The sequence below is a fragment of the Protomyctophum bolini genome, assembly GCF_963924005.1.
Source record: "Protomyctophum bolini genome assembly, chromosome: 18".
Classification (NCBI taxonomy): domain Eukaryota; kingdom Metazoa; phylum Chordata; class Actinopteri; order Myctophiformes; family Myctophidae; genus Protomyctophum; species Protomyctophum bolini.
In genome coordinates, this window is record NC_137879.1 from 30,193,474 (window position 1) to 30,217,473 (window position 24,000).

The 24,000-nt window shown below is 45.4% G+C and overlaps 1 protein-coding gene across 2 annotated transcripts in view; it reads right to left on the reverse strand.

Annotated features, from left to right (window-relative positions):
* Positions 1-24,000, reverse strand: part of LOC308333376 (thyroid hormone receptor alpha) — a 206,832-nt gene that overhangs the window by 107,805 nt on the left and 75,027 nt on the right. For both annotated transcript variants that reach the window (XM_080789753.1, XM_080789754.1), the window contains one exon: positions 15,792-15,873. The gene's annotated coding sequence lies outside the window, so the exon portion shown is untranslated. The remainder of the gene's footprint in view (positions 1-15,791; positions 15,874-24,000) is intronic.

The following is a 24,000-nucleotide window of genomic DNA, read 5'->3' on the forward strand; positions in this document are numbered from 1 at the left end:
GTGCGTGCGTGAAACTTGGGTGGCGTTGGCCTATACCGTTGCTGTGCAAGCCTTCACAGGCATGTGTGCGTTCTGCATGTTCACGTGAATGGGGTATATAGAGATGGGTGTGGCAGTGACAGCATACTGTAGTTCGACACTGCTCATACGAGTGTGCGCGTGCGTGTGTGCGCGTGTGTGTGTGTGTGTCTGTGTGTGTGTGTGTGTGTGTGTGTGTGTGTGTGTGTGTGTGTGTGTGTGCGTGTGTGTGTGTGTGTGTGTGTGTGCCAGTAATGTGTGCTGAATCTGCAACAAACCGGAGAATTTTCCTCCGTCTCGTCCAGGAAAAGAAAAGAAAGAAATGGATGTAAAATAAACTGCGGGAGGAGCATATGGCGATGCACGGTTCACGTTCATGTTATTAATTCAAATCAACGTCTATCGTACTGTATCGTATTTACTTTCCTGAAATGGGACTCTGTCTGAACCCTATACCACAACCCGGTGGAGTCATTTAATTTCCCCCAAATTCAAGGTACCAAAAGTTAACCCATTCTGACCTGAGATCAGATTCATACGAGGTTTTCACTGGACACACACTGGATCTGATTGACCCATTCTGACCTGAGATCAGATTCTAAAAATGTCAGTCGCTCTTCGAATTTTCAAAAATAGCAGACCTACAAGCTCGTATCGCGCCACTCGGTGGCGCGATATGAGCTTGTAGATCTGCTATTTTTCAATAGGTAAAGCATAACATGATGCTAACCCCAAAATGGGTGCCCGGTCAGAATGGGTTAACTCTGAAGTATAGGTAAATGAAATCTGCCTTTAGCCGTTCTGTGGCCCAAATGCACGACCTACAAAAGACATTAAAATTGACCACGTTGGTGCCCTGGCATCGTTTTAAAACCCTGGTGAGCATACAGTACATTTCGATGCCAATACTTTTGTGCTTTTTACTAAATGACATGTTGAATTACTTGTTGTAACAGAGTATTCCTCTATTCCACTGTTTAAAATAGAAAAGGAGATCAAGGTCGCACATGCAGCTCGTGGTCACGGTGCCAAAAATACCTCTTTATTGGGTTACCAAAGTTTCGACAAACAAGTTGCCTTCTTCAGGGTATGAGGTAACCCAATGAAAGGTATTTTTGGCAGCGTGACTACGAGCTGTGTGACCTCTCCTTTCTATTTTAAAGTTTGTCTCCCGTTCCCCCCTGGCCAGCCAGGGCGCCTGATGGAGGGGAAAGGATCTGGTCGGAATAACGTGTTCCTTAATTCCACGCGCTACGTCCGGTCGGGGGAAACTCTCCGCTGTCAGGTGAAAAGAAGCAGCTTGGCCTCCTCACGCATAGGAGGAAGCATGAGGTCAGTCCGATGCCCCCTCCCCAGGTTGGCAGAGGAAGTGTAGCGCCCAGGATTACATTAGATAATTGACACTGGGTGAAAAAAATGGGTTACAAAATTGTGGGATAAAACATAAAAAAATTAAATAAAAATAAAGTTTGTCTCCCGTGGGTCAGCACCTCCCAATACTGTTGCATGTGCGCTACTAAACCTTGTTTCTTTGTTTTATTACAGTATTGACACTTTTAATTAGTTGATCTTTAAAAAAAAAATGTGTTATTCATGTCCTCACTGTATTGCACTTTTTGTTGTTACTTTGTTGTTACTTTTTAATGTTTTATGCCTTGCTTTTCTTTTCTTTCTTTCTCCATTGCTCTGTAAAGCACTTTGAGCTGCATGTCATGTCATGAAAGGTGCTATAGAAATAACGTTTTATTATTATTATAACAGCTTTAGAGCTGTGATGAGAAAGAGTGTTGGAGCTCAGGCTATATATATATATATATATATATATATATATATATATATGGATGGCTTGACGTCTTCCAGCTGTGTTTATTGCTATTTAAAACAAATAAAAATGTTTCTTCCCCACCAACAGGCTCACCCCGGCAACAAGGAGGTGCCCCACATCATGCAGGCCACGGAATACACTGTAAACCAGTAAAATCAGACACAAAGTAGCATGTGCTTAAATTCACATTTAGAATTTTCTTCAGATGTCAAACATTTGTGAGATGATGGTGATAGTGATGGATGATGATGGTCATGGAAGGGGAGCCTTCTGAAAGCTTCATGGTTAAAGATAATCAGCTTCAAAATCTATAATAAACAGTCAAAATGACCTCTTAGACATGCTAGTGTTATATAAACCAGTGGTTCACAAACTTTTTAGCTCAGGATCCCAAACTTTAGTGAAAATAGCTGATCTACAAGCTCACAACGCGCGCTGTGAGCTTGTAGATCAGTTATTTTCGTCAAAAAGTTCAACTGAACTGTATTCCACTGTATTCCACTGAATGTTTCAGACATCAATATCATCCGCCATAATGATATCCGAGTGAAAAAACTAAAGTAGTATAAGTGGAAAGCAGAAATAATATAGACAGACAGACAGACAGACAGACAGACAGACAGACAGACGTATCTGGGCCGCACACACATCGACGGCTGAAATGACTGGGTGAGCCCAATTAAGCCTGATTTATATACTTCATTGTACGATGGTGTCGCAGGCTGAGAACAGCAGATCTACAACATGCACAGTCTTGTAGATCTGCTATTTTCAGTGTACAGCGGTGCATAAATTAGGCATTAGATTAGAGGAACGCTCAACCATGTGTGCGTGCGTGCGTGCGTGCGTGCGCGATGACTGGATGAATCCATCACACGGTAGCTAATGTTTCTTACAATAACAAGGCAGAAAAAGGCACAGCAGTCACCGTCCAGATTTAGAGCGGAGAATTTATTTTCACAGGAAATTTAAGTCTCTTCTATTTGGGCCACTTCCTCGTGTGCTATCATAACAGCCATTTGACATTTTTACAGCATGGCTTCGGCAGGAGTCTAGCCACCTAGAAGAGGGTCAGCCTGTCTGTCTGTCTGTCTGTCTGTGTATCCACAGCTAATATCACAAACCGCTAAGACAAATAAACAAATATCTCTTGTCCACGAATCCACGCTGCAAGTATGTCACACAGACAGACAGACAGACAGACAGACAGACAGACAGACAGACAGACAGACAGAGTGAAGGTGACAGTCTGGACCTTTAGCACCACGCAGAGATGCAGATAATACTGCCATCAGATGCAGCCAGCTGTCATGTGCCAAGCCTCTGAGTGGGCGTGTGCCTGTGTGCATGTGCGCGTATGTGTGCCTGTGTGCGCGCGCGCGTGTGTGTGTGTGTATGTGCATGTATGTGGTGATAGTCTACAGAGATTTAGTGTTGACATGGAGGTGTGTTCTACTGCTGTTGGTTCCTATTCATCAAGCTACCCCCAGGAGCATGGACGCACACACACACACACACACACACACACACACACACACACACACACACACACACACACACACACTATGTACAGTACAGCATGTACGCTATACATACGTGCATAGCGTTCTCATGCCTGCCTGCGAGGACATCCTGCCGACCTACATACAGCACATGTCATAACTCTGACAACACCCTTGCAGCCTCACCTTAAGCATGACCCCAACCTTCTACTGTATATGTACGTATGTCCTTAATCCTTATCTTAAGCCCCTGGCGTCGCCCGTGATGTTTTTCGTCCCGAGACACCGCCGTGACCCGGCACGACACTTCCAGCAAATGTGTATGCCGTTAAGCACAGCGAAAGAACACTCTGCCATGCATATAAACACACAGGCACAGGGGCAGCGTGAGTCAGCTGAGCCTCTATAGAGTGTGTGTGTGGGTGTGTGGGTGTGTGTGTGTGTGTGTGGGTGTGTGGGTGTGTGTGTGTGTGTGTGTGTGTGTGTGTGTGTGTGTGTGTGTGTGTGTGTGTGTGCCGTATACATGCATCTAAATGTCACCGTGACAGGGGGAAAGAAGCCAATAACAATCCTCAGTGTTAATGTATCCATTTTGTGACTCTCAGAGTGTTATACGAGCGAGCGACTAAGTGAGTGTGTGAGCGCACAGTGTGTGGGGTTGAGTGGGTGGGGGCGGCGTGGGGCTGGGGGAGAGAGAGAGAGAGAGAGAGAGAGAGAGATAGAGAGCGAGAGCGGCTACGTAAACATCTCCGGCTATAGAGCCGCGCGCTGCTGTCACGGGATCGGGGGCGAGTTCAGCGGGTGCACTCGTCCTCAGCAGCTCTGCATGCAGATAACAGGACTCGGTGGTTGGTGGCCTCATTTCTCCGTGCGCCGTATAATTGCTTTTGGTTGACTGTGTCTGTGTCTGTTGGGCCGGGCCTGTATACCGTACCGGGCCACACCGACATGCTATGCTATATAGGGCTGTCATGACGAGCGTGACATTCTCTGACTCTGCCATTATTAATTGTCACGCAAAAATAATTGTGCAGGGCAAACAATTTGTAATTGTTATTTTTGGCATTAAACATGGGAAGATAATATAGATAAGAAATGCCGTTACTGTTTGGCTTTTTATATAGGCTTCGTAAACAAAAAAAGGTCCACAGGGCAGATATTGACAAATAAATTAAATAATGAAGAATTTTAATAAGTTTATACTTTAAGTAATTAAGTAATTAAGTAAATAAGTAAATAAGTAAATAAGTAAATAAGTAAGTAAATAAGTAAATAAGTAAATAAGTAAGTAAGTAAGTAAGTAGGTAAGTAAGTAAGTAAATAAATAAATGGCCAATATACTGCAAGCTCATAACGGTGCAAGAACAGATTCTGAGCTGCTTTTTCCCCCTTTGTTTTGCCGATGGGTTCCCATATTGATAACGGTGTGACCTGGCGGGGCACACCTGCTGCGGGATCTTGTGATGATAGAACAGTGATTAGTACCAATTAAAGTCCAATAAACTCCTCATGGTGACCATAATCCCCCCCACGGTGTGAAGAGCGTTTCACTAAGAGTGTGTTGGTGTGGCCTGTGTTCAACGTACTGTCAGGGAGGAGGGTCCAACTGCAAAGATCCTGTGCGTGCGTACATGCATGTACCGTATGTATACGTACGTACGTATGTATGTACAGTATGTACAGTATTCATGTATGTATGTATGTATGCACGTATGTACTCAGACACAATCGCTATATTAATGCACCATTTACCATGTATGTGCGTGCGTGCATACATACATACAGTGGCAGTGTGCCGCGGGTTCGACTCCCGATCCCGACGGCCTTTACGGTCTTAATCCCCCCCCCCCCATCTCTCTCCCCATTTCCTGTCAGCCTACTGTCTGTCCCTCCATAAAATATATAAAATAAAGGCTAAAGCCACAAACAAAAACCATTTAAAAAGACTTGCTGCGGTCATGCAGCAAGTACTGGGATCTGGAGCTGCCACACTATATGGCTGACATACGCTTCTCCATCCTACTTACTTATTTATTTTGAACGTCCTCCTTTTAACCCATTTAGACCGGAGGCCCATTAAAAAAACATGGGCTTATAAATCAATCCTGACAGTGAAAAACGTATGTTTCTATATGTCAGTGGTTCTCAATCTTTTTCATGTCAAGGACCCACAGAATTATCTGTATTTGTCTGAAAATATGTTGTTCCAGGGACCCCCCCCCAGAAGCAAAGATATCAGTTAAAAACGTAAGAAAAGAATATATATTCAAAGATGTGCACACTTTTTCACGATTTAACCAAAACAGCCGATCTACAAGCTCATAGCGTGGCCCTCGGTGCCACGCTATGAGCTTGTAGATCTGCTATTTGTCAACAGCTACAGTTTAGAATAATGGTTTGGCACTTTAAACCATTATTTTAAACGTTTAGCCACTGCTAAACGCTAAAGCGACACGGATAAGTGCCCGGTTAAATTAGTTTTCAAGTCGGCGGTGAAACGCATCCCCTTTCAAAAGGACCCTGTTCGGTTACTCTGAGGACACTGACAAGTCAAACGATATATCACGAGGTGGTGAGTGACATCTCAACTGTGTACACATACAGTACAGAACACACCTGTCATTGTCCCCGGGCCTGAGGATAATGTATGGCTGCTGTACTGTATGTGGTATGTGACAGGCTCCGCGTCGTGACCGTACCTGTCGTTCTGGTTTGGAGAAATGTCAAATGGCATCAGGGAAAAGGGCAAAATAGTTTCACACAGTAACAAAGGAACCGAGGTAGGTATTATATAATAATATGTCATATTGTGATATTGACGGTGGCCTGATATAACATTTTGTAAATGTACGGTAAACCCAGTGGTTCTTAAATGTTTTCATGTCAATGGCCGCCAAAATAATATACGTATTCGGCCGTTTTCTTTTAAAATAGTGTCTCTACAAGCTTCCAACGCATGCGTGATATAGGGATAAAGTGGGTAAAACTTTTATTTAATGCTATAATATAGCATACTTTATATGCCAATAATGCACTTTTGCACAAAATAACACCTGGACCTCTTTGGTGGGGATGTAACAACTACAAATAAGGTAAGAAAGCCTTCTAGCATGTAATTCTCCTTTAACTAATTTAGCCCGGGGGGGGGGGTAACCCGGACACCACTTTGAGAAGCACTGCTGTAAACTACCTTCGTGAAATTAGGAAACTTACTGTACATGGAAATCATATAACTACTAAAACAAATTACCCCTTTGAACGTCAAAGGCACGGTTACTTATGTGTTCCTATAATACTGGTCCAAGTACAGCATGCTGTCCAGCGTGACTGAGCATTAAGAACATGGAGATTCCATCAAGCCGACAGCTATGCTGCCTCGCGCAGCTCGGTGACCTTGATTCATATAGGTTTCCATGTACGGTGAATGAGGACGGCATGTTCTCACACGCCACACACACGCATACAGTACATACAGGGACACACCTATACGCTGACACAAAGTTCACAGGGTGCGAGCAAACAAAAGTATATAATACCACATGCACACGTCCTCCTGTCAAGTAAAAAAAAAGCCAACCCCACTTGTGCAATTTGTCCCGTTTTCTTTTATTTTTTATAACGAGTCATCGCGGGCTGCCCTATATAAGAAGGCGCGCGCTCTCCCATATCCCTTCCCGCGAGTCAGTCAGGTGCTTTTGTGTCAGACTAGATGAGAGGCTATAAATCAAAATCGACGCCCCTTGTTATTTTCCCATGCAAATAATAACCGATGAACTCACCTAACCGTATAATACTCTCTCTCTCGTGTCACCTGAAGGGCTCCTGTTGGAGCCAAGTGGGGGCAAAGGGCCACGCCACGCACGCGTCTATTCCTGTTTGAGCCAGCGCCGCCCTGGCAGAGGCTATGGCAGTCTGCAGGGCTTTCCCCAGAACCACGGCAGCAGTGGCAGCGGGCAGGGCTTTCCCCAGAACCACGGCAGCAGTGGCAGCGGGCAGGGCTTTCCCCAGAACCACGGCAGCAGTGGCAGCGGGCAGGGCTTTCCCTCCGCGCCGACTAGAGCAGACAGGGCTGCTAACACCGGCCAAATGGGTCAGAGTCACTGAGAGAGAGAGAGAGAGAGAGAGAGAGAGACTATAAGGCTCTGTCTTCCAGTGCGCTCCGTTCGGAGCAAACTGTAGCAGGACTAAAGAAGACCCGGCATGGTTGGAAACCGTTCAGAGATCTTTTGCCCTGCAGGTGACGGTGTAACGTCCTTGGCATGGTGTTTATGTGGTTACCGTGCGTTACATATTCGCCACACGTGGGTTCTTAACAAGGTTATAATAGTTTTGGTTTTTTCATTAGAGTTTAGTTTTAACATATTTTTTTCTAATTCAGTTAGTTTTAGTTCGTTTTTAGAGCAGGTTTGCTAGTTTTTATTTAGTTTATATTTTGGTCAAAATGCTTAGTTTTAGTTTAGTTATAGTTTAGTTTTAGTTTTTTTCGTACTTTGGTTTATTTGTGGGTTAGGGTTAGCGTGGCTACATGCTGCCGTACAGTGCTGAAAACTGCCGTAAAACTTGTTGGAGAAATGAGGAAATTAATCTAATTAATTTAAAAGGATTATATTATAAATATATATATAAAACTAAGGGTATTTTGTTTATAATTTCAGTTAGTATTGAGGACACACAATACAGTTTCAGTTTAGTTATCATTTTTTAATTTATGTTTATTTTTTATTAGTTTCAGTTAATTCTGGTTTTCGTTTTTTAGTTAGTTTTAGTTAACTATTGTAACCTTGGACTTCTTAACCCATTTTCACCAGGGAACGATTCTATAACAGCTATGTTTCTATGTCAGTCGTTCTTCGATTTCTCAAAAATAGCACACATACTTTCAAGTTAGCTATTGAAAAATAGCTAGCTTGATCTGCAAGCTCGGTGGCACGCTATGAGCTTGTAGATCTGCTATTTTTCAATAGCTAAAGCATAACATAATGCCAAAATGGGTTAACTCATCACAATATATGAGATATATAACAGATAGCATTTCTTCTGCTTTTGAAAATAGCCGACTACTGATGGTCCAGAGTGACCCCTGCATGTTTTTTTCAACCAATCATAGGTGTGGATGACATGATGCAACCCAACATCACTCAATGAAGTGATGTCATTTGTGGGAGACCTTTGTTTCAACCCATGCCCTCTCCTTGCAGCATGTGAACAACAGACATGTAAATCCTTTGGATTTCAAGTCATCACAGATGTCCTTTTTTTCCCTTGTTAATCCCTCGAAGTCGGCTATACTAACTATACCAGCCCTGACATAAAAGGATGCCCAGACAACCATCCAGTAAACCACTAGACTTTTGTTTTAATTCTGCTGCAACAAGAACAGCGTCCCCCGTGCAGCTCAGTGGACATGAACATGGCACCAAGCGCTGCCAGGGTGCCGGGTTCGATTCCCCAAGAGCATCGTATATGGCCTGACTGTGCTATGGTTGTGAGTGATGTATGCGTTGCTGACACCCTTGGGTCAATATGGGTGAGTGCATCCATCACATGGGCTTATGCGTCAAGACAAAGACACTGGGAACTTGGCAGTGAAAAAGACATCCCATGTTAATATGCATGTTTGCTTTGCTTTATTTGCACATGCCTTAGTGAAACTAAACTGAACAGTGTGGCACTGACAGCTATAAGACCAAGACGTGTGGATCAGTGCTAAGGGACAGGACAAAGTGCAAGCCGGGTCACTGGGGACGTGTGGATTAACATGCTATACGTTACAACCACTGGAATGCCAAGAACCAAGATACAGCTTGCTGTAAAGCCAGAGTTATACAACTTACTGTATCCTTGGTCGCAACAAACATATAGAAGATCTACAAGCTCACGCAACGTGTCGCAGCATGACGACACCAGCACAACTAGATATATAAATCATCCTCAAGTCAGCAGAAAGTAGACAGCGTGTGATGTTTTATTTTATTTTATCCCACAATTTTTGTAACCCATTCATTTTATTTTTTCAGCCCAGTGTCAATTGTCTATAGTGTGATCCTGGGCACTACACTACCTCTGCCAACCCGGGGAGAGCAACGGACTGACCTCATGTTTCCTTCAATGCATGGGGAAAAGCCGGTATCTACCCTAGGGCTTATGGTACATAAGGAGAACATGCAAACTCCACACAGAAAGGCCTGGCATGTGATGCTGTAGAGCAGTGCTATGCTATTTTATTTCATTGTTGTTAACAAGATTGTAGGTATGGTATTGTTTGTTCCACGAGAAAGTGATAAAATTGTAAACGTATACAAAATAATACTGACATTTTTAACTTGCGGCCACTGAGCCATCTTTACCCCTTTTGGTGTTTTAAACATTATGTTATAATTTAGCTATTGAAAAAAGCAGATCTACAAGCTCACAGCGTGCCACCGAGTGGCGCACTACGAGCTTGTAGGTCTGCTATTTTTTTTAACTCGTGTGTGGCGCAAATTTGGAATATATATATTTTTTCCTGTTTTATGTTATTAACTCAAATCTTTGCTTCTGGGGGGAGGTCCCTGGAACTACATATTTTCAGATGGGGGGTCGGCGGCCATGAAATCCTTGGGGGTCCTTGACATGAAATATTGAGAACCACTGATATAGAAACATTACAAAAAAATATATATATTTTTTTTTAATGTCGACGTCAGGCCTAAATGAGTTAAGGTGAGTATAGCCCTGCTGCAGAGAGCAAGCAGCCTGCTGGCAGTAGAGACAGGCCACAGGCACTGTGTGTCACTGCCATTATTGACCCATGACGGTTAAAGTTAAGCACCGATCCTTACTGAAAACATGCCCCAATCCATTGTGTTTGCATTAACAATAAGAGACTGTTAGGACTAGTACAGGTTGGGCTGCAATGGGCAGAAACTGTGGCACTGTAATAATAATAATATGTGACATTGCACGTCCTATGTTTCTGTGTGGAAAAGGACAGCAAAGCGCTTTCCAAGCGGGACACGTAAACGAAGCATTATTAGGGCTGAACGAATTTACAAAAATAACCTAATTATTTTTTTTATAAATTAATAATAATAATAGTAATTGTGATTCAAAGTGACAGCTATCGCCCCAAAGGCGCCAGACTATACTACGCTCTAGAAGTTGTCTAGTTTTGGACCCGTCGGACTCTCTCATGCAAATAATTACAACCTCTGTGATCTGGAAATGCTAATTAAACCCCATGAAGCCTATTATAGCGGCCCTATTCTGGGGGCAAACAATCAGCAAAAAATAGCAGATCTACAAGCTGACGACGGTTGTGAGCTTGTCATAATAGCCACGTGTCGTAAATTTATCCATGTGTCATAATAGCCGAAGATGGCTGTCACACAGTTCTTTTTTCTTCTTAGGGCCTATAAGAAAAGAACAGTGTGACAGATATGAACTGGCCAACCATGATAAACATCCTTCCATTTGCAGCTCAGCCAATAAGAGGCTTTTTACCTGCAGATAATCTTCTATATAATCTTCTAATAAAACCCCGAACATGCTGACTTACAGTATGTGACCTTACAGTATGTGACCTTACAGTACTGTATGTGACTCAAGAGACCCTCGCTGGAACTGATGACGCAAAGACTGGTGGGTCTCTGACCACCGGAGACTACTGCTGACGTGACTACTACTTCAGCCCAGTGGCAGTGTGTACATGTGCATGCGCTTGTGTGTGGTGTGCGCATGTGTGTGTGTGTGTGTGCGTGTGTGCGTGCATGCGTATGTGTGTGCCTGCATGTGCGTGTTAATAATAAATGAGCATGTCTGTGTAGTGTCTCTGTGCATGCGTGCGTGATTTTGTGTGTATATGTGTGTGTGTGTGTGTGTGTGTGTGTGTGTGTGTGTGTGTGTGCGTGTGTGTGTGTGCGTGCGTGTGTGTGCGTGCAGTAGTGTAGCGGCTGTGTCAGCAGCCCTTCTTGCATAGCACCAGGTGAGATTTATGTGGTGTTAAGAAAGCTTGCCTGTAGCCCGACTAGCTCAGGCTCTGTCCCCTTTTCCTCTAACACCCCCGCCCCGCTGTGCACCTATCTGCACAACACTCACACACTCACACTCACACTCACACACACACACACACACACACACACAGAGAGAGAAAGTATATAAACCCCTCAACCCTAACGGGTGAGTCTAATGTCTGCGACACCCGCACCTAAAATGGCGTCCATCATCATCCTCCTCCTCCAACTCCTGCCAGGGCGCTGAACACACCTATAGCACCCCCTCCCCTCCCCCCCTCCCCCCTCCCCCTCCCTCCACCCAACACGCACACACTTTTTCCAATGGAAAGAAAAATCCCAGAACAAAAAAAACATGGATCTCAAAGAAGCGCGCATCAGGTTTTTTCTCTTAAACCGGAACCCTCCCCCACCCCAAGACGGCTTAGATCATGCATGGGGCTCATGGTTTCTGATTAGCGATGATTGTACATCGGCCAGTGCGTTCTCCGCTGCATGAATGACTATGTATATACGCTTCAAAATGTATTACGCACACACACACACACACACACACACGCACACGCACACGCACACACACAGACTCCTAGGTTCTCCAGACAGGGCCTGAGCAACATGGTAAAATCCTCAGCGTGAATTGAACCAACATGGCAATGTGTGCAAATGGAACCAAACGCACCCTTATATATATTACAGGTCCGTTTGGTGCCAATTTTGTACAGTTATAAACGAACGCTCGTGATTTGACGGTCGTTTCTCCCGCCAAACATCTGTCCAGACAACTCCTACTACAGGCTCATTCTGCTCCGTGGTTCTGCATCGCCTGCTCTGCGTTATCTGTCTCTGCTGCATCTCTAATGCTGCAGGGACTTAGGGCAGGATTACACTACAATTATGTGATTCCCATTCTCCCCAGCTGTGCACAGAAACGGAGGGAGAGAGAGAGAGAGAGAGAGAGAGAGAGAGAGAGAGAGAGAGAGTTGAGAGGGTTGAGAGGGCAGGATACACGACGAAGGTCCCCGAAGCTCCAAATTTAGTGAAAGCATCATTCTTACATGGCTGTGTGTGGGAGGCACGTCTACAGAACCTGACTTTGGTGTGCCTCTTTGAATAGCAACGCTTTGCAACGTGCATATCGTCGCTGTGGGGGCGATACTGCATGTCCTTTTTGATATTATTATTATTTTAAAATTATAGCCCAATCTGCAAGCACACACAACGCGCTGTGACAAAACGTAGGGACACAAGAGTGTCGGTGTCACTACTTTTTTGCGGCACTCTTGTGAGGCTCTACAGCCATATTTCAATGATCTAAATCACTGTTTCCCAAACAGTGGGTCGGGACTCATTTTCATGGGGCACGACTCCAGTAAAAATCCCATTTTATTTCCCTACATTTAACCCATTCTGAACGGGAACCCCTTTTGGTGTTTTAAGCATTATGTTATGCTTTAGCTATATAGAAGAAATAATTTAAACGTGAAAATGTGGTTAAAATCTTTGAATATATATTCTTTCAGAACGCAAGTTTTTAACTCAAATCTTTGCTTCCAGGGGGTCCCTGGAAAATGTGTAGTTACCCTGGATCTACATATTTTCAGATGGGGGTCGGCGGCCAATTACATATACTTTGGGGGTCCTTGACATGAAAATGTCAAGGACGACTGACATAGAAACGACTGACATAGAAACATGGATTTTTCAAGAAAACTGTCAGGATTTAAAAGACATTTGTAGAATCAGGTCTAAATGGGTTAAATATAATATTTTGATTTGCATTTGTTTAATTTTTTTAATAAAACGTTTTGAAAGAATTTATACATTTTTAACCAACAAACGAAATTCCATAACTAAATAATAACAACAATGAAGAAGATCTGCTATCTTGGGTTCCCGGGGCAAACGTCTAATCTCTCTTTTGGGTCTCGACGTTAAAGGTTTGGGAACCACTGTAAATCTAAACCTATACCTCGGCTACCTACTGTACGTTCATTTAGATAACGTAAAACGCTGAAATATGGACATACAAGGTTTCTGCCTGACGCCGACGATACGAGGCTCAGTGGATGACGAACGCCTCATCTCTCATTAGCAGCAACGGATCTTCCAAAATGCCACAGCCAGCGCAGAGGCGTTGGGGAAGTTATTATCATGTTAATTACATTATAATGAAAGAATAAATGTATGCGCTATACTGCACATGTTCTCTCCCTGTCGTTAAATGCATTTATTTAGAGCTATGTGTGGTAAACGGTGCATTTATATACTGCCTTTCTCGGAAGCACCAGCCTTGTGGTTAGAGTGTCCGCCCTGGGACCGGGAGGCTGGGGTTCGATCCCCGGCCGGGTCATACCAAAGACTCTGTTAAAATGGGACCCAGTGCCTCCCTGCTTGGCACTCAGCATCAAGGGTTGGAATGGTGGTCCCTGCGACATACTAGCGTCATGTCCAGGGGGTGAACTTAAGCAATACTACACGAGAGGGTGTGGTCTAACGTGATTATTGCCACGACAGTGAAGCGGTCAGGAACGAGACGTAGTCGAGTTCCGCAAGCATCACTGAAGTGGCAATAATCACGTTAAACCATGCACACCCTCGAGTGTAATATTGCAATTATACAACAGTTACCCTTAAAACTAAGAAAATCGCTGAAAAAAACATATTCTTTTAGTGACAGATGTAGTCACTACGACCACAAATTTCCCAAGAAACTAGCTTGCCTAGCCACGAGTTTGCTGCGCTCTGGGAAAACCAAGCAGCTGAATTATTTGTTTTGATTAAGTGTGGAGTGGTGCTCGTTTGAACCACGGCACGGTTTCAACCAATCAGATTGCTTCCTCGAAGCGACCTGTTGTATAATCTGTACATCAAGCTGCCTCATGCAGTCATGCTACAGAAGCAGGAGATAGGCTCCTGCCCTATTGGGCCTCATGGCTCGGCAAGGCTTACTTACTTACTACTTTCTCGGAAGCACTGTAAAATACATTCACACAGCGATGGCAGAGGAAACCATGCAAGGCGCCAACATGCTCATTGGGAGCAGTGAGGGAGGGGTTAACTACGTAATCGAAACATTTAAAAAACAGCCAATCTACTATATGTGATGCAGGAGCTGAACTTGAATCTGACTTGAATGTTTTTGGACTTATTTAAAGAAATCAGATTCCAATCTGGATGTGGCACAGTTTTGATTCATGCTGGATGACTGGCTGCCAGTCTGTGACAGATCCGATCTGGTCACTTGCAATGGTCGGTGCCAAAAGATCGGATTTGAGAAAGAAATCAGATTTGAATCAGATTCGACTGGATGTGACTGCAGTCTCACTGCAGCACACGTTTTGTCAGTCGATCCTTTCAATCTTGCTGTTTAAATAAATAGCATCCTTCATCTATAGTGATATGGGAGAGCGGGAGGCAGCCTCCAGTTCTGCCGAGCGAAGACAATCAAACTAGCATAATACAAATCTCAATCAAAAAGACCATCTGCCGCCATCTTCCCCAATAGTCCCACATTGTGCAGGGAATAGCCCACAGAGACCACCACCAACAGCAGTGGACTCTGGAGGAGCAGCGTGGCATGCTGGGAATGTGAGTCTTTTGACGTGCTGGCCTGGCAAGCCAAGGAACAGCCCTTCTTATAATGGGGACTTTAAGCAACGACGGCTACGGAAGTGCTAACCAGGAGGTCGCAGAGTTTTTGGATTTCGATGACGTCACAACAAGGAAGAAAAGCGTTGCCTACAGTGCCGGGAGGCTAAAATAAGGTATTTTAATAAAGTATTAAATCTGGATTCATAGAAATCAATAAAAGATGTGATGTTTTTTGTCTTGGCACAGCCGGGTTTAAGCTTTCTCGAGAGATTTCTCGAATCTGGCATAGATTGTGCTAACACAGAATGGGGGGAGGGGTAATATATATATAATATGAAATAAAACAAAGGCGAGAGGAAGCAGGGGTATAGGCTAGGAAGGGATCAGACAAACACATTTCATGTTCACATGCATAGTTTGACTGCCCTCCATTCGAGGGCATTGCAAGACCCTATTTGGGAATGGCTGGCAGGCAGTCATTAGGGCTGGACTCCACACATCCTGGATATATGTTACCAAGCTACAGTGTGTGTGTGTGTGTGTGTGTGTGTGTGTGTGTGTGTGTGTGTGTGTGTGTGTGAGAGAGAGAGGGAGAGAGAGACAGAGGGGAGGGGAAGGATAGCAGGAGCAGAGAAACATTGAGATTGAAAGTGAATACGCAGCAGTATGCGTGCTTGTCCCTGTGTGAGCAGCGTATACATCGTGTATGAGAGTGGAGTCGAGAGAAAAGCGTCATAATGCACCCTTTCGACAAGCAAACAAGCATTTTGCGTTGCAGCCGATGTGTATACGCCATGTTCTGCTATACGCTCCCGTAATGTACACATGTACTGTACCATACAGTACAGGCAGAAAATAACTTACCGGTCCAGTTGTATATGTGTCTGTGTGGCGGTTAATGATTTCCCCAGGCCTCCAGTGTTCTGGCGTCCGCCCGGTCCCCGCCCTGAGAGAAATAAACAGGAGGAGGGGGTGAGACGGCAACTAAGAGACAGTGAGAGAGAGAGAACGACCTAGCATATAGAAAAACAAACAAGCTACAGTATACAGTACAAAGGCCAACGAGGACACCTCCTCCCCTCGCTACCCTCTGGAGCTGTTTCTCTCCCCTCCACCCTTCTCATTTGCTTCTCTGTTTTCCATTCTGACTGTGTTGCTGCTGCATCTTCGTAATCCTTTTGTCTGTCTTTTCCGTCGTGGCTCAGGCCGTTTTCCCCTACACTCACCCACCTCGCCCCATTTCTCCTTCTTTCCTCGGCTGCACTCTTTCACGCTTCTCCCTCTCCCCTCCTCTTCAGCCACCCTCCCTCCCTCCCTCACTCACTCACAGCAGCCTCGTCTTACCGAATCTCCTCTCCTCCCGTCCCTCCCCTCCCTCTCTTCCCCGAGTCCTCTGGAAAAGGGAAATTAATCTGTGGCCCTCGGGAGTCGTCAAGAGCCCGTTTAACTCCCAGACAGTATGTGCACGGTCCATGGTATCTCCCTGCGTCACACAGTAACACCTTAATAGAGCTGCAAGCATCTTTACCTGCACCTTTTAATTTCATCAACACGTCCGCCTGTGGAACTCAGAGCACACGTCGCCGTGGACCACCCCTGCCACCTGTAGGGCCGCCCTTTGAGGTCTCACCAACTGCAGCCGCAGATAAGGAAGCTAATGCTTTGCCAGACTAATCCTACCTAAGTGCTACCTACGTGCCAGCACGGTGAATGATAGCACCTCAGAGCGCTAGCGGGATTAGCCCGTCGCTAGCTATACTGCGAAGCAGCACCGTGGCGAGACCTCGGGTTCTTAAGTGTCAATCTCATTAAGTAAATAGTAAATACATGGCGTTACATGTCGCCAGGTGACCCCCATCTTAATTAGGCAGCCAAGACAAGATGGAGAGAGAGGGCTAGAGAGGGTGAAAGTGGGAGTGGGACTGCAAGCGAGTCGGAGAGAGTGAGAAAAATAGAGGGAAAATATAGGCATCAAATGAGTGAGCCATGAGGGGAAGGAAAGGGAGTGAAGAGAGTGCCATCTAAACTGGAAAGTGCTCCGAGACCCAGAAGGGAAAGAGGAAGCTGTTAATGTCGTTAAAGTCCCATCGGAAGAGAACGGCCAGGAGTGTGCGCGTTGTAATGGTATGCGTGTGTGCTTGCGTGCGTGTGTTTGTGCGTGTGTGAGAGTGTGAGAGGCTGCGGTGTGCGTGCAGATATAAAGAGAAGCGGGGCGGGGTGGGGCCCAGAGTGCATGGAAAACTCAAGACGCCGCTGTGAGCGCAGAAAGGGGGGAAATCCCTTCGTGTTAGACCTCGACAGAAACAGCTCCATGTGGAGATGAGAGGGCGGGGCTGGGATGTATGGATGGATAGATATAGACGAACGGGATGGTTGCTTCTGATGGCCTTTCGACATGCCCAATTTGTGTGATTAGATCAGATGAAAGGTCACCCCTCCCCCCCATTAGTTTGCACAAAGGATCACTGGGTCTTCTGTAATGTATGTGGTTTTGGGTGTGCATGTGTGAGGCGGTTGCATGTGTAATATGTGTGGTGCACTGTACTTGCGTGCCTCCGTGTGTGCGTGCGCCGCGCATGCCTGACCGTTCATGCGTGTACGTACAGCGAAAAAGAAAAGGGCAAGTTCATTCGAGGAATATGGGTCAGGCATGGCTAGGGGGAGCCGCTGGCTATAGCAGTAACACACAGCTGACAGTGAGTAGATCAAAATGTACAGAAAGAACTTTCTGTTGGCAAAGAAAGTTCATGCTGACAGATTCAAGTAATGAAAACACCAGCAATGGGCTCTATGCACACAGAATAACATGTCCGGGCCGCTTCCCTACTTCCTTCACAGGTGTTACTGATGATACTAATTAAGGCTATGTTCCATTTAGTGTGCACTGCAGTGCAGGTTCTCAAACTTTTTAATTTCAAGGACCCCCATAACTCTGGTTTAGTGTACAAATGGAACCAAATGGACCCTTACGGGTCTCAGAGTTACACACCCATACTGGACCATTTGGAACCCTTTGGAACACACTCATGGACACTTCCACCGGTTGGTTCCCAATGGGAACTGGTTCAGTGTTTTTTGGTTCTTAGTCCATGAGTCAGAGCTCCAAAATTGGAACGTTAATTATGAATTGAGTGTGCAAAACAATACCTATATTAGATTGTTGTCTGCAAATGAAACTGCAAAAGATAGAAAACATGAAAAAGCTACCACTTTGGAAGGGTTATCATATATTATTTCATATATACCGGTAGGTCTAGTTTTGCCCACTCAATTCATAATTAACATTGCAATTTTGGAGCTCTGGCTCATGGACTAAGAACCAAAAAGAACTGAACCGGTTCCCATTTGGGAACCAACCTTTGTTCATTTTTATCGCTGCTCTTTGTCAATGTTATTGTTTTTATTTCTTGCCTTCGATGTCATGTTGTATTTTTCCTTGTTCAGCACATTGGCCGGCCTTTGGCTGTTGGAAATGTGCTAAATAAATAAAGTTTGATTTGATTTGATTTGAACCCGGTGGAAAAGGGGTCTCAGAGACCCACTGGTGTAGCAGAGTGTTTCCGGTGAGCCAGCGTGCACAACAGCAGCAGACCCCTGACTCTGTTTGACCAGAATGGAACAGAGCCTTCGTTTAGTATCATCGGTAACACCTGTGAAGGAAGTATAGGGAAGGGGGCCCCTCAAGTTCTTTCCAAAATGGTGTGTGTGCATATATATAAGTTCATTTAAGGAATATGGGTCAGACGTGGCAGGGGGAGCCTCTGCATGCATGGCTATAGCAGCACAACGCTGACAGTGAGCAGATCAAATGTACAGCGGGGCTTATACGGTACCAGCGGTGAACATGCTAAGAAGACCACGCCGGGGGTCAACCGCCATCACTCTGGCTCTATCACTGACAGCGTGTGACAGGGGGGGGGGGGGGTCACGTGGGATTGACCTCCCCCTGCACCGCAGACCTGCGGCTGAGGATGGATGGATGGATGGATGGAGAAGCAGCTGTGAGCGGGAAAGGTTCCTGAATGGGGGCCTGAATACGGGGGGGGGGGGGGTTGGGCCAGCAGCAGCAGCTATAGCGGTGAGAGTATCGCTCTTGCAAGCGTCTCTCGTCCCGTCAAAGTTGGGTCCGTCCGTCCGTCAGTCAGTCCGTCTACCACGGTGACTTCCTCGGGGCGAGCTGCGACCCGGTCATGGCCGCCGCCAGACCCCGCAGGCCCGTTCTGCCTCCACAAACTATAGATGAATAGCCGTCTTTGTCGCAGTGAAATTCCACTGGCAAAGACGCTAATTAGCCAGAAGCCTCTTCTTCCCCTGCAGGACTGAGTGTAACAAGAAGGAGACCAGGGGGGGGGGCAGGGAGAAGGTAGCGTGCCGCCAGAGGGGAAGCAGTCGAACAATGAGTAAATTGAAAAGACGAGCGTGGTCATATGATGCAACACACACACACACACACACACACACACACACACACACACACACACACACTGCCAGAGCTTAAATCAACTAATGACATAATTTGGATGCTGTGAAAAGAGTGGAGAGTAATGTGCCACCGAGAGAGTGCCTCTCGGACTAAATGAGGAACATAAATTGGGCATTCAGACGACAAGAGATGCAGAGAGATAATTTGGGGAGAAAGAGACAGCGAGAGACAACGAGAGAGAGAGAGAGAGAGAGAGAATAAGTGCAGTAAGGATGAAAGAAGGGGAAAGAAGACAAAAAAAAACCGAGAGGGAGCAAGATACATAATGAGAGAGAGAGAGAGAGAGAGAGAGAGAGAGGGGAGAAGCAGCCATGCAGGCCCCCATGCTGTCTTGTTTAGTGAGTGGTGAGCCGGTTGGGCTGTCAGCCAGAGCCCGGCCTGTCATAACGCTGATGTGAGTCTTCCTGCTGTTGGCTCTATTGAGTTGTTGGGAGGGGGGGGGGGGTGGGGTGGGGGGGAGTCGTCGCCCCCCCTCCCCCCCCTTCGATGCGGAACAGCTACCTGTCCGACCGACAGCTGCTGGACTGGCTAATGGATGATCATTAGCGCGGTAACCCTGCGCGTGGCTTTACCCGTGTTCTACGCTCTACACAGTCAGCAGATTCTCATCATTAATTCACATCCCCCGAGCGAGAAAAAAAACAAAAAACTGCAGCCTTATATTACTACCGCGCCGCCAGTACAAAACTGTGATTATCATATTGTTATGATTACGACAAGACATGCCGAGATGCATCCAATGAGTGCCACATGGCAGCGGTTGTAATATATGACGCATTCCAAAGGAAAGTATAGGGGCCTACAGGTGAACGGAGGGTTATTCCAGCTTACAGTATGCATCTATATGTATATATGTACGCCTGGAGCGTGTTTGCCAGCGTTGCTTGGTGCCGTGGTGTGTGTGTGCACATGCTGGTGCGTGTTCGAATTTCGCTGGAGGTACGGTAGAGTGGCAGGCGATCACATGTTTGGTGCTATTTTTGCACAAGCAGCCCATATCACAGACAGTGTATCTCCCCCCCGACTCCACTGCCATGTAAGATAATATACGAGGCAGGGCCTGCATAAACAAGCGAAACGAACCGTGGGCATGGTCGCTGATAAACCCCAAGTGGGGGTCATATACTTCCTGCCTCATGGCCGATTTCACGGACGGATGTTTTCAGACCTACGGCAACGATGTGTGAACGGCAGAGAAGGTTCATCCCGACGGGTTCAAGTAATGAAAACACCAGCGATGCACAGAACAACTCTTCCTACCTCCGGGCCGCTTCCATACTTCCTTCACAGGTGCTACCAATGATACCAATTAAGGCTCTGTTCCATTTAGTGTGCCAGTGGTTCTCAGACCGTTTTAATTCCAAGGACCCCCGTAACTCTGAGAGTGTATAGTGTACACATGGAACCAAATGGACGGGCCCAAATGGTAGGGGTCCACTTGGTTCCATTTGTACACTCTCAGAGTTACACACTCGTATACAGGGCCATTCGGGGCAACACGCACAACATCCGCACCCTGACTCTGTTTGCCCAGAATGGAACAGAGGCTTCATTAGTATCGTCGGTAACGCCTGTGAACGCCAAAATGGCGTGTGTGTGCATATAAGCCAATGGGAGTGGGCTTGTTGTATATGCCACGTGGTTCAACAGCAATGTGACAGGCATGGGGGGGACGGGGGGACGGACGTAAACCCTCATGACAACTTCCTGTAAACAGAAGGATCGGGGGGTGGCGCGACAAAACAACAGAGGAGGTCACGACGAGGCAGCGTGATGCTTTGTGAAAGCAGGTCACCGTGGTGTCTCTGGTGATACGCCAGGCTTCGTCATCCAGTGACAGGCAGGCAGAGAGGAGAGGATGTTTAAAAAGGAAGAGAGAGTGAGAGAGAGAAAAACAAAACTTGGCTGCTCGTTTCTCTGGTGGACGAGGAGGAGGATGACGACACTCAGATATAGGAGAGAGTTGACGTAATTCATCGCCGCGCGGCGACGTGTGCATGTGCAGCATCTGCCTTTGATCACGTTGATTAAGTAGTGCATAAGCACAAGACGTCGTGCTGTTTATCAATCAAAATGCCAAAAACATGAAAGGGGACTGTGGCTAATAGGGATCATCTTAAGCAAGCAAAACGTACATCACGAAAGAGGTTCCCTGTTGTGTTTTCGTTTGGATGAGCGCGGCGAGTGCTGCAATTGGGAACTTTGACTCGGCGATTAACTCTTGAGTAAATTCAGACTCCCCAACGAGGTCAAATGTTGCAATGATTTAGAATTATTGGAATCCTCCCTGGAGTGGAATCAAGCTCACATTCAAGGAGAAAGGAGGCCTGGTCGGAACAGAGCGGCTGTGCGAGCCAAAGGCCCACAGTGTTATTTTATATTTAACAAAGAAAGGCCCCAGATGACAGAAACGTTATTTATTTTTATCACAGCATGCTTTTCTTTTATTCTCCTTATGCCTGGCGGATGCAGGAAACATTTCACTGCACAAACTTGTATGAGCATGTGACGAAATGAAACCTCTCATGAATCAGTATTGTATTATGTGTTCTTGGAAAACTGGTTGGGGGTCTTGGATAATGAGCCTCAGCGGATAAGGGCTGAATCCCACACTGTGACTGATAGCAAGATGCCTGTCTGGTATATAGCCAGGATAGGTGAATGGACACCTTGGACATCTGGGAACCTTGGTGTAAAATTGGCTATTTTGTCCCCATTGCCCCCATTTAGGCCTGACCTCAACATTTACCTCAACATTTAAAAAGAAAATCTTCTAAATCCTCCAGTTTTCTGAAATAAATATATTTTCACGATTTTTCAAAAATAGCAGACTTACAAGCTCATAGCGCGCCACTCGATGGCACGCTATGAGCTTGTAGATCTGCTATTTTTCAATAGCTAAATTATAACATAATGTTTAAAACACCAAAAGGGGTTCCCGCTCAATGGGTTAAATAAAATAAAAATAAACGTTGAAAGTAATGTATATATGGTATAATTGTATACCCGCAACAGAATGGAGGCCCAAGTGAAAACACCTCCAGTCAACATACTGTGAACATGCATGGTATGGTACATCATTTTCAGACTTAGTTTTATCTTTCAACTTCTATAGTTTATGCCACAAAATGACTGGATATACAGGTCTTGTATAGCAATTTGTAGCAATTGTAGAAATATTAGACCTTAATTGTCGAATGTATAACGGTAAGCATGTTATAATCATTATTTTACTTGAGACCATTTTTTCAAATATTATATTTTGTAACATTTTAGACAAAATGGCCAATTTGACAAGGAGGTGCCCAGATGTCCAAGGTGCCCACCTATCCTGTGTGACATCTCACACCCTGGGAAACGATATACCGTATGACTCTCCCCCACCTCCAACCTGCAATATGGCCTCCTTTAGATCAGTGATTTCCACCCTTTTCGTATCAAGCTCCATCATTTATTTGACATTTGAGCCATGGACCACCATTTGGTGAGCTTTAGCCTCTCGGACCCAAAAACTAAAGATTATTTTGTTGTCGTAGGATAAGAGTTTGTCCACAGTTCCATGCTGTTTTGATGGTACCATTTAATAGGAGAGATAACAGGCAAATGTTGATCAAAATAAAAATGTCTTATACATTGTCTAATTGTGCAGACTTCTTGTGAATTAAGTAATGCAGACGTTTAACAACAATTTAACTCTTGAGCAAAGGAACCCGTACGGGTCCATTTGGTTCCATTTTATGCTCTCAAGAGTTATAGATCTATCTCTGTATAGGGGTCCATTTGGTTACCAACTCTCCATCATTTAGATGTGGACCACCTGGAACCACCTCAAGGACAACTGGTGGTCCATGGACCACTGCTTTAGATTCTCAAACTGCCCCTAAAGCATTCCATATGATTAAATCCACCTGGGTCTCTCTGCACTGTATAGTCCACCTCGATAGCATAAAGTTATCTTATGTCACACAGTTTATTTTTTTTTTTTTAAAGAGACCCTAACACACTGAAGGCAATGTTATGCAAACTCCTAGAAAACAAGAGAGCTGTCTCTTTTAGTATTTTTCAATGCCAGATGACGGATGAAAGCCAAAGAGCAACAACAGACGCTCCCCAGTTGCTGCGAATGAGAAGGCTGAGCTGTCTGCCTTTTCCCGGCAGCCACAGCAGCAGCAGCAGCAGTAGCGTTGCACTCATAACAATCAATCACGCCTGGAACCCAGAGCGAAGCCAAGCAGCACTTTTAACATTTCAAAAGCACCGGCCTTTGATGCAGGCTCCTGGGTTACATTTTTACTTTAGTTTAATACTTCTTTTTTTTAGCGCGCTTCCCATGGTGCGCGTCTGCAGAATAGAATAATGTCAAGACAAAATGGAAATACCTGCCCCGATCTCGCCGTTCGGAAGGCACGCCCTGAAGGAATCGAAGTGCAAAAAGTGAAGGAAGTGTACTATTCCCTGCAAAAAAAAGAATACAAATAAATCACGCCTGTGTGAAGTGAGTGGTGAGGAACGCGCCCAGGGGGCCGGCCCGGTTCCGGCGAGCCGCCCTGCATCCAAAATAGTTGAGAAATGACAGTTACTTTGTGGGGG